This window comes from Giraffa tippelskirchi, chromosome 8 (genome assembly GCF_054371585.1).
Source record: "Giraffa tippelskirchi isolate mGirTip1 chromosome 8, T2T-mGirTip1v1.2.pri, whole genome shotgun sequence".
In the NCBI taxonomy this organism is placed as follows: Eukaryota; Metazoa; Chordata; class Mammalia; order Artiodactyla; family Giraffidae; genus Giraffa; species Giraffa tippelskirchi.
In genome coordinates, this window is record NC_137282.1 from 17,627,575 (window position 1) to 17,637,921 (window position 10,347).

Genomic DNA, 10,347 nt, shown 5'->3' on the forward strand with positions numbered 1-10,347 from the left:
TCCTACCTTGGTTCCTTGATTTTTGAAAGAAAAATTTTTTAATGGAAAAAGGCAAATGGAAGTCTCTGAACTACTTCCTTCTCCCAGCAAAGATAGTAAATCAAAAACAATACTGGATTCCAGGGAGGAATGGCCAAAATTGATTCTATCCCTAGAGACCTAAAGGATGCAAGGGTTAATGATCCATATCATACATTTTTTAAAAAATAATTTTATGTATCTGTTTTATTTTGGCTTGCTGAGTCTTCCTTGCTTCATCGGCCTTTCTCTAGTTGTGATAAGCAGAGACTACTCTCTAGTTGCACTGCAATGGCTTCTCATTGCAGTGGCTTCTCTTGTTGCAGAGCTTGGGCTCTAGGGCACTCCGGCTTCAGTAGTTGTGGCTCGTGGGCTGAGTAGTTGCGGCTTCCGGGCTCTAGAGCGTAGGCCCAGTAGTTGTGATGCACAGATAGTTGCCCCCACCTCCCCTGGCATGTGGGATATTCGCGACCCAGGGATCAAACCGCATCTCTGCATTGGCAGGTAGGTACTTTACCACTGAGCCACCAGGGAAGTCCTATTATACTCTTAGCACTCAGGAAATTTTGAGGGTTTCAGGAACTCGATGCCAAGAATGGGACAAAGACCAACAGCACAGGGGTATTTTATGATGTTGCAGATATGGCTTGCTGGGCTTCATGTTTTCTCTGAATTTTCAGAGAGGGAAAGGTTAAAAACATACACGGCTACCAAACAGATTAAATGTTCTTTCCTCCATGCTAGCGAAGTGTAGATACTAACAAAATCATCTCCTTTCTACATTCTGTACTCTCACTCATGTCCAACAAACTGAGATCTAATTACTGAAAACTCCATAATTATAATCTGAATCCTTCATATAGTGAAATAGTAATTATGTATTACTGAAGGGCTTCAAGCCAAAATATACTTTCTATTTAGCAGAAAACACCCCCTCCTACTTATTAAGAAACAACCGTATCATTTATTTATCACTTATGCGCCATATGTTAGACACGATGTTATTTCTTTTCACTTAAGTGATTTCCTTCACTGTATCTTTTATGTGTGTGTGTGCATTTATTCATTCATTGCACAACTGGTAGCAGGGAAAAAAATATCTAACAGGGCTTTATGCCTCTTGACTTGTCTAAATCCTCAACATTGAGGACAGAGCAAATTAAGGGTTAGCATAATCAGCTTCAATTTCCTACAGATGGAGCATTGTTATTTAAATATAATTACTTTCTTTATGTTGCAGTTCCTGGTTTTAAAAGATTGTTTCCTGGTTGAGCTAAAACTAGATACACAGCATCCCCGACCATCATTTAAACTCTCACTTGTTAATTACACTGGAAAACATTGCACCCTGTGTATGGATTTGAAATCACTGGCCATATTCCAACTTGGTGAAAGATGACATATAAACAGCAGCCTGTCTCACCAATGAATAACTCCAAATGCAACTGTGTGATTTTTCTGTGTTAATACTTAAGGTGATATATGCTCCTATGTGTAGATTTGTTGGGGTTTAAAGGAAAATAAAAGAAGATGACTCACAAATGTCACTATAATCTAATTATAGAACATTTTCTTACTTTATTTTATTTTTGGAGGATAATTGCTTTACAGTGCTGTGTTGGTTTCTGCTGTACAGCTAAAAGAATCAGCTATATGCATACAAATACCCCCTCCCTCTTGTGTTTCCCTCCCACTGCACCCCATCCCACCCCTCTGCGTCATCAGAGTTTTTATTGTTGTTATGTTTGTTTACTAATTTCAGAACATTTTCATCCCTTATGAAAGAGACATCATACCCACTAGCTGTCAATCCCTAGGCGCCCACTTCCTCCCCTCTGCCTCACTTTCCCAGCAACCACTAATTTCCTTTCTGTCCTTATAGATTTTCCAATTCCGGACATTTCTTATAAATGGAATCAGGCTCATCCATGTTGTAGCATGAATCAGTACTTCATTTATAAAGAAGGCTTTTTTTAAATACCCGCAAATCAAATGAATTCTTTGTGAGGTAATAAATAAGGTATATTGAAGATAAACATGTAATTTAGCTATGTACCAGAGTATCTTGTTTTGATTGTGTCAAGGTAGTGATTTTTTTATTTGCACATTTTTGTAGACAGCTGTATAATTTAAGTTCAGAAAATAATAATTAAAGAGAAAGACTAAAGTAACCAAGACATGTCTTCTACCCTAAATTTGGATATATATCACTCCATTTCTCTAAATTTGTAGATACGGTGCAAAGTTAGTACTTCTAATCCATTCACAAAGAAAAAAAATCTGAAGGGCTGAAAAAAACAGATGCTTGAAAACTGATGAAGAGGTTGTTTTCCATTCATCAAATACCAGAGGTCTGAAAGCTCATTTTAGAGTATGAACATTCAGTTGCCTCATAAACAAAGCAAGATCATGGGTTTTCCATCATATAAAAGGTACATGAAAAAATATCATGCTGATTGCCAGCTGCCCTTAGGGCACTAGGCAGCAATGATATCTTTCAGCAGCTCACCCTAATTCTTTTGTTTTTCACAGTTTCTCTTCACGGCCCTTTGCTCTAACTTTCCCTTGACTTTCAGTTGTCTTCTCTCCCTGGCCTTGGTTTGCTGTTTCATCTCCCGAAGCACCTCGCACAGTGAAAGATAACACAGGTAACCAGGAACAAATTGCCAAAGTGACTTTTTGTCTCCAGAAGCTCAAAGTGGCAACCTCATCATTGTGGGCTTTGCTGGGCAGAACAGTATTTTTAAAAAAATATTTATTTATTTGGCTGCACTGGGTCTTAGTTGCAGCACGCGGGATCTTTAGTTGTGGCATGTGGGATCTGGTTCCCCGATCAGGGATCAAACGTGGGCCTCCTGCATTGGTAGCACAGAGTCTTAGCCACTGGACCACCAGGGCAGTACCCAAACAGTCTTGATTAGACTTGGCAAACTGTCTTAAAGCTTCAGCAAAACAGGGATGCCGGACAATAAGAAAGAATATAAATAATCATGCACTTAATATTTTCAAAAATCATCTAATAGTTATCTTGGTATAGATTTTAAAATAATTGGACTGACTGACACTTATTTTATGTGAGTTTTTGCTTTTATTTTGTACCACATGGTGGCGAGGGGCTGCTACCTGATCCAAGCTGCTTTGAAACACTGGGGTTCTTTTGGAAAGATGACAGTAGCTGTCCAAAAGTTTGCCTTGAATGAGGATTAGCACTCTGCCGACTCCTTGATGCCTGGATATGAGGAAAGGAGCCCTCAGACCACATTCTGCCTATACACTCACATTCGTTTTTTTCCTTAATATATATATATTTTGTTGAAGTGTAATAGATTACAGTGTTTCAAGTTCACAGCAAGGTGTTTCAGTTATACATATATCCATATACTATTTTTCAGATTATTTTCCATTATAGGTTATGACAAGGTATTGACTCTAGTTCCCTCTGCTATACAGTAAAGCTTTGTTGCACATCTATTTTATTTTAATTAGAAATCTAACATCCTATCCATACTAAGTCAAACAAGTGGAATCAAAATGTCATACATTTTTTAGTTAGGCATAAACGCTAGCTGTAACTAGGTTGTAGCTTAATCTAAGTAACACATCCATAATAACACCCAGTCGGGGCTGAATTATCTTCAAGCCAAGTGTAGACATCCTAACATAAAAATTGCACTGGGACTTTCTTGGTGGTCCAGGGGCTGGGACTCTGCTTGGCCACTGCAAGGGGCCTGGATTCAACGCCTGGTCAGGGAACTAGATCCACATGCAGCAACTAAGACCTGGTGCAGCCAGATAAATACGTAAATATTTATTTAAAACAACAGAAGGATTGTGTCGTAAACTTTTCTGTCCCTGAAATCTCAAGTCCCATCTGAGACTTTTTTGTAAGCTTTCTCACACTGTGTACAACAGGCAGGTTTTTCCATCGGGCCTCCAGTTGAAGAAGTTCAGGGACATTTTCCATATAGCCATTTGAAGGCCAGGATGAACAGTAGCAAGGTCAAGAAAATTCAATACTCCTTCCTCTTGTCCCTCACATTCAGTCCAGGCCAGACTCCTGCCATAATGAAGTTACTATCTGGTCCTGCTATATACCTTTGTGGCCAATAGCCTAGGTTAGGCCCATTCCCACTCATGGGGCTCTGCAAAAGCCCAATAACTGCATTGATCCATACTTTGTACATAGAGGTACGGAAATACTTCAGAGAATAAATCAACTGAATTACAACCCAAAATCAAAATCAAAAATATACATAACAAAACTGGAGTATGCATTCTGTCCTTCAAAATATTAAGAAACAGCATTGCAGATTTCAGTTGAGATATCAAACTTGTTACATAATAATCCAAACACCAGTGTAGGTGTGCCTACTAAAATACATTGTTTGGAAAGCTATCTATAGGCATTGGCAAAAGAAAACAGGTTGCTGTTTGCTTCTATGAGACTCAATTTCATGGGAACGTGTACAAAATGAATCTGTGTGTGTGTGTGCGCGCACTCAGTCAATCTGACTCTGCAACCCCATGGAGGCTCTTCTGTCCATGAAATTTTCCAGGCAAGGATGCTGGAGTAGATTGCCATTTCCTCCTCCAGAGAATCTTCCTGGCCCAGGGATCAAACCCCTGTCTCCTGCATTGGCAAGTGGCTTCTTTACCATTGAGACACCAGGGAAGCCCAAAATGTGTCTAGATGTTCAATAAATACTTGTTGAGTACCTACTGTGTGCTCTGTGTGTTCAAAGTTCTAGGAAAGCTGCAATGAATATAACAGGAAAAAGTCTCTGCTTTCATACAGCTTACATAGATTTGCCTTAAATCTTTTTGGGGGGGTACATGCCCAGCGGCATGCAGGATCTTAGTTTACCAACCAGGGATCAAACCTGCAGTGGAAACAAGGAGTCTTAACCACTGGACCGTCAGGGAAGTCTCTTGCCTCAAACTTTTAATGCATCTCTCTCCTATACTTTTATCACTCTGGTTATCACCAACTCAAAATGGAAACTTTTGGAAATTTAGAACCAGTTTTCCTAAATCATGTAAAAGTTTATGTAACATGCAAACAGAATTTGTGTCTTGGAAATCTGCTTTCAAGTCAATTTTTTTTAAAAGGGGAAGTTGCTTTCCATCCTATTCTCAATCCTAAACTATCATGAAGACAAAATCACTCATTCATTTTTTCAAACAATTATTTATTGAATGTTTATTATGTCCTGGGGATACAGCAGTGAACTGAACAAGTTCTTACTTCTACAGCTTATGTTCTAGAGCAGAGAGTCAGACAATAAGCAAACAAGAATTTGTCAGGTGATGACAAGTGCTAGGAATGGAGGAAAAATCAAGCAGAATGTGAAGAATAAGGACTGCAGGGGTAAGATGAAGTCCTGGCCCATAGGGAAGAGGTCTCTGACATGCTGAATATACACAAATACCTGAAGGAAGTGAGGAACTGAGCCACCTGGATACTGGCAGGGGAAACAGCAGGTGCAGAGGCCATGAGGCAAGATTATTCCCAGAGTGTTCAAGGGACAGCAGGAAAGTCCATGTGGCTGGGACAGTTAACAAATAATAATAAGTGAGGCTTCCCAGGTAGTCCAGTGGCTAAGGCTCCAAGCTTCCATTGTAGCGGGCATGGGTTCAATCCCTGGTCAGGGAACTGCTGCGGCCTGCAGCCAAAAAACCCCAAATAAACAGTTTTTTAAAAATCCAATTAAAAATTATTTTTTTTAAAAAAAGAGAGAAAATAAGAGATAAGATGGGAGAGGAGTTGATGCGGGAAGGGGACGGATCCTGTAGTGATGTGTAGACCAGTGATGTGTACTTTGATCAAAATAAGAAGCTACTAGAGAGTTTTAAGCATGTTTAGTATCACGATATGACTTGCATTTTATTTTATTTTCTACTTGCATTTTCATAGGACCCAACAGACCACAAGAGGGCCAGAGGGAAGCAGAGAATTCTGTTAGGAGGTTGCGGTAACCCAAAAAAGAGATGTCAGTGGCTTAAACCAGGCGAGCAGTGAAGACAGTGAGAAACAGAAGGAAAATAAATATGTCCTGAAGATGGAGCTTACAGGGTTTGGGTAATAAGTGAGACATGAGAGAAAAAGAGGACTAATTGTCAGAAAGGTGAAGCCCTTTGTACAAAAAAGAGAAGACATATATCTAAAAATATAGTGCAGTTTTATATGTCATATATGTGAAATAGAGCAACATAGTCACTTTGTACTTAGCATTCTAAATACTTCTTGTACATTATCTCATTTTTGTGATCTATCTTTGTCAGGTAACCCAGGAATTTATGCTACTCTTTTACTCCAAGTATACATATGTCGAACCCCTCAGCAATGGGCTGGCTTGCCCAAATTTATACAAGATGTGTGATTTCTTATTCTCATTCCAAACTTATTTATTTTCTTCTCATCCCCCATGCCCACCTGTAGCACCGTCATCATTCAAAAGTATGTTACATATACTGTGACATATTACCTAAAAGGATGAACACCACTTTCAATTTTTAGGAACTTTCAGACATAAAAATCCTCTTCTGCAATTTCTTCAAGATGAGATGACTAAGTGGTGGAAAATAGTGAAAGTAAATTGTTTTCCAAAGATGACTGTTCAGGAAAAAATGGTTATTTAAATCCAAGGCACCTGGGGCCCTATTATTACTAGGTTTTTAATATTAAGTCATGTTTTTTTTATAGGCATATCCAAAATCAATAAAGATGAGCCCTTTTATGGTTTACTTTACATGTGTATTTTGAAGCTCACTAGCCTGAGTTCCTATTCCAGCTCTGTTGTATATTAGTTGTGTGGTCTTGGGCATTTTCTCATTGCACAATGAAGACATTAGGTTACTGGGGATTAGATGATGGGCAGAATAATGCCTAGCATGTTGTAAACGTTCAATAAGTAGTATCTTCTATCACCACCACCATCATCTTTATTGGTCTAGCAGAATCTGTTAGCTGGTAAATCTTGAAATCTTAAGTTGCCTCTACCCCATGCAGAAACAACCATTCTTTGCAATGAGTTCATTTAAAAAAAAATCATTTGATCTAGGACATTCAAAGCACCAGTTGTCTGTTAGATTTTTTTTCCCCTACTGCATTTCAGCAGATTATTTTTGGTATTATAGAGGAATAGACGATGGAAAAGAACTTCCCTTTTCTTTCAGCCAATGTTTTCTCTTTGTGAAGATTACTGCCAACAGGAGTAGTCAGTTAAAAAGCAAGGGGTGGTTCTTGTCTTTTGGGGCAATTCCCTCTAGTTCTGGACAAAGCCTGCTGATTAGGTAGCAGCAAAAAAAGGTCAGTGCCAGTATTCATAGATGAGGCTTTCTCTCTCATTCTCATCATGAAATAGTAAAAAGGTGTTGGAGCTAAGCAAATTCATTCACTGAAGACAAAAAATACCCAACATATTTAAGCTTGAGTTTCTGTCCTTTTTTATCTTGAAGGGATGATTTCAAGTGAAATTCACTTTTTCTCTGCAGATGAAGCAAATTTATTTTGCTCTTTGATCTATGCAATTCATACACAAAATCATACACATCTTCATACACATCTTCCATTCCAAATTCATACACATCTTCCATTTCTCTTTTTAAGTTTAAAAAGTACCACTCTGTGTGTTGTACCTTGGAAACAATATTCTATGTTGGGGAGAGGAAACTGAGATCATTTTGAATGAAGAAGATTTTAATTCCCGGCCTCAGCTTCTGCACTAAAAAACTTATGGACTTTTCAAGCTTAGGGAGGTGAAGGTGAAAGTTATTCCTTAAGAAGTGTCACTTTATGTCTTTATTCTTCATTTTCTGCATCTTTCCCCCAAAGCAAAATCTCAGCATGACACATTCCTCACTTGAAAACTGTTCATTCACAGTGTTTTCATGATAAACTTACTGCTTTTTCACTACTATACCCTTGACACCTAGCACGTATTTGTTACATGAAAATAAGAGTGCTGAATGATTTATTTTTTTCAAGACAGATATGTGCAATGTAGGCATCTAATCAAAGAGAATTCTGAGAAATACATCACTCCAGGTGAGTACTTGGAAACGGGCAATGCAGTCTTGCAAATTTTTATTCTTCTGCTTGCTCAGAAGTGATGACTTTTTAAAGACAAATGTAAGAGGATCAATTAGTATCTTTGCCCAGCACCAGCTAAAATCAGAGCTTACTCCTTTTTGTGGGAGTAGGCTTAAGTTTGGTATCTTGAAGTACATTATAGGAAAAAGTTTTAAAATGCCAAAAGACTCTGAGACAAGTAAAAAGAAATTTCAATACCTATTTATTCTTTAACCAAAACAAAATGGAACAACATTCTGGTATGACCACTCTAAGTTTAGCCTTCTGCACATGGGAGTTTTCTTTTTTCATATGTTTAACTAGAAGTTGCCCTCCCTGTATTCCTATTAAGAGGCAAAAAACAGTGATTCTAACAGTGGTTCTTGTCCACACTGGTTTTCCTCTGCTTCAAAGGGGAAGAATGTTCCAGTTTATTTTCTTTCTAGTTGGCTTGTGCTGTGGGCAGAATTTCATTTCAGGTCCTTTTTAAAACTTGTGATGCATAAAAGATGGACAATGATACCATCTCATCGTAGTTCTATTATCTCAGTTAAGGATTCAGTGGGTGGGTCCCTCTCTATTATTTAGTACTAAGATTAGTATTTATATTAGTTCAAATATTGGTATAATGTTAATCTGGTATACTTTATATTAATGTCAGTACAAATATTGGTGGCTCAGGTGGTAAAGAATATGCCTGCAATGCAGGAAACCTGGGTTTGATCCCTGGATTGGGAAGATCCCCTGGAGAAAGGAACGGCTCCCCACTCCAGTATTCTTGCCTGGAAAATCCCATGGACAGAGGGGCCTGGTGGCTATAGTTCATGGGTTGCAAAGAGCCAGATATGACTGAGCAACTAACACACACACCTGTAGGAACTTTGCAAACCTTGCATGTCCTATTTGTAATGAAGTATGAATTTTTTCCTCAAGAAATATGCACACAAACCTTGGTGAGAGTTGCTTGAGAAAACTAGTTAGTCATGGTTTTGTATTTTTATTTTTTTACCTGGAGAGGAAGAAAAACTATTAAATGTATAATGAGTATCAATAAACTTCAGGACTAGAATAAGGAATTTTACCAAGGGTCTTCTGGACTAGAACACTAACATGTAAACAAAATCTTTACTTTAAAAAACCTCTAAGTTGGTTTTTCATAAATCAATCTACATTTTAAGTGCTGCTAGGGTCATTTCTGGTTAAAGAATCTCTGGGGGAAAATCCTTCTGAAAGTGAAGAATCTCTTTGTGATATGACTTTTTTTGCCTGAACAACCTGGCAAGTCTATTGGGTTCATAATGAGCTTTCATACTAGAGAATTCATCAATAAAGAAATGATTCATGCTTTACCATGGGATGGTGTAGTATGTTGGATGGAATACTATTGAGCCATGAAAAGGACCAAACTACAGTTAGCTTGACTGCCCCTAACTAATCAGGGATGCTGAATGATTTCTAGTCTCTTTTTGGCTGCATTGCTCTGCCAGTCTCCTGCTTTTCTTTGAGGATAAATTCTTAGCTCCCTATAATTTTTGGCTTGAACATAGGGCTTCCCTAAATTCAACTTCAGCCCTGACTGTCCTGACCTTTTAGTTCAAACACCCTCAACGATCTAATTGATTCAAACTCCCATTGTCACAATTCCAACTTCTCAAAAGCAAAAATTTAACTGGCATTATCTAATATTGGGCTTCCACAACTTGTCCTATAAGCTTTGATATGGAATGGTGTATTCCAGTGCTTGTTGGCAGAACAATATCTTGAAAACAGCACTGTGGATCAGAAAGCGATGATTGTCAATTTTGGGGGGAGGATAATTGCTTTACAATGTTGTAATTTCTGCTGTACAACAAAGTGAATCAGCAATATGTATACACATATCCCATTCCTCTTGAGGCTCCCTCCCACCTCTGTAGGTGATGACTGTCCAATTTACTACAGATACCATCTTTGCATCTCTTGCCCGGGATCCCACACCCAGACACTCACCTCACTGAAAGCCCTCTTTAAAATCTGTCCTTGAAAAGAACAAGACCTCAGATTAGACACCTGTTCCCTGCTATACATTCTAAGTTCTGATTTACTAAGTCCAACTGGATCAATGATGTAAGAAATAATTGATCCCTTTAGAGAAAACCCTTGCTCTATTTACGAGGGAGTCTGATTCCCCAACATCTGCCACATATTAACCAAATCTCGATTTAATTCATTAATCCTAACATCACAAAAGAATCCTAGGTAGAGTAACAGGTAGGGCA